The sequence below is a fragment of the Dendroctonus ponderosae genome, unplaced genomic scaffold (assembly GCF_020466585.1).
Source record: "Dendroctonus ponderosae isolate FM_Combo_2020 unplaced genomic scaffold, Dpon_F_20191213v2 Dpon_F_20191213_4, whole genome shotgun sequence".
NCBI classification, from domain to species: Eukaryota; Metazoa; Arthropoda; class Insecta; order Coleoptera; family Curculionidae; genus Dendroctonus; species Dendroctonus ponderosae.
Window position 1 is genome coordinate 5,307,311 of NW_026018611.1, and position 1,667 is coordinate 5,308,977.

Below are 1,667 nucleotides of genomic sequence, written 5' to 3' on the forward strand. Positions count from 1 at the left end.
TTCTTGAAACCTTAAATTTGTCTATTTTTCAGACAAATTTAAGGATGATGATGGCGCTGTGGCCTCGCCGAAACGTAATGAAATAAACGATGTTCAAAAACAAATTTACTTCACACCTTGACTGAGACCCAGGAAAGATAAGAATATTATAACAAGTACACGCATTCAGGAAAATAGATCGGAATTAAGACGAATGGAACGAATGAAAACGCGCACAGTGAAGGATCATTTATATCATTAAAAACAAGACAAATTTTAATTTTCATTCCTTCCGTTCGTCTGATGCGAATGCATGCGAGTTCAACTTAAAGGGTTAGTTGGGCGCAGAAATCTACGTGATCCCAATTTGTGCCCGATATCTTCGAAATTGCGCTCAAGACATACGGTTCTGCTTCATTAACGTTTTTCTCCATTGACTGATTAAACCTGTTTAGTTTATTTGATTAGTTAGAAGCTTCTGGAATTATTATTTCACATGTAGGTGTACTGAACTCGCTAATTGGAAACGACAGTCAATTGCGACTAATGTTGGCTTGAACTTGAGTGCAGAAAAACGCTAATGATTTCGGTACTTAAATGACACACTAAAACACATCATGTAAAGTCGTACGTTTCGATATCTGTGTAAAAAGACATATTAAAGCCTCGATTTTCATGCACTGTTCACAAAAAAAATGAGGGAAACTTTCTAATTTACCCCAAAGAACATTTTCCGGGTGGAAATTTGAGCTAAAAACTGATACTTACCGGTGGTGCTTCAGAACAGTACTCAGACGGAGTGTAGTCCGGTTTGATGGTGACCGAAGCGATCGACTCAGTAGCGTGCTTCTCTTCCATCGTCACGACGCTTTGATCGGAATTGATTTATTTCGAAAATTCAAAACAGTACCAATCGCTGACCGATTTCTCTTAGTACCAAAGACGAAAGTTTGCAGTAATGTTGATTAGACCGGTTGCTTAGACCGACTGTCGGGTACTCTGACCAAGCGCCGGACTTGTAAACGGTACCCCTACCGCCATTGCGATGTGAAGGAGTAGAAATTGCTCAAACTCTGATAATTGTCTTGTTGTTGCTAAGACAGTTTTCGCAGCCAGTGGTGGATTCGATTGGATTCTAGAACCGCATTATTAAAAGGTCCAGATTGCGATCAGCGGTCAGGAAAATTTAAAAGGGTTCAACTACATTTCCTGTCGCAAGTTCGTCTAGACGTTAATAATTTCTGTGATTTGGCTCTTCTGGGCACCAGTTTAGGACTGGTCGAGCAACTTCTTATTGGTCAGGCCCTTTCAAAAAGTTCACCAACAATTGGGCAAAAAAAACACGCAAATCTAAAACTTGTTAAAATCAAGACTTTTTTGAGAAAACTGCTAACATTTTCCCATCCATGGTTCACTTTCTGAAAAGGCCATTTATTTCTGTCTAGAATGATGAAAAAATCAGGGTTTTTGCTCATTTTGATAAATGAGCAAAAACGGGACGAAAAACATGTAATTTAGGCATAATCTTGCTCCTAAGTGTCTGATATTCAAATTTTGCGTTCTGGTTCAAAACGACTCGAATTTCCGCACTCGCGTTGTTACGACTGAATCGAGTTTTCAATTCTCTATCCAACGATGCCAAAACGAATTCTGTGGCTCAAATGGTTCTTGAGAAACTTCGAAAAAAG

General features: G+C 39.1%; 1 protein-coding gene across 1 annotated transcript in view; it reads right to left on the bottom strand.

The window, feature by feature from the left end:
• LOC109544098 (carboxypeptidase B) overlaps nt 1-1,667 on the bottom strand; it is an 11,310-nt gene that overhangs the window by 1,430 nt on the left and 8,213 nt on the right. The gene's annotated exons all lie outside the window — the stretch shown is intronic.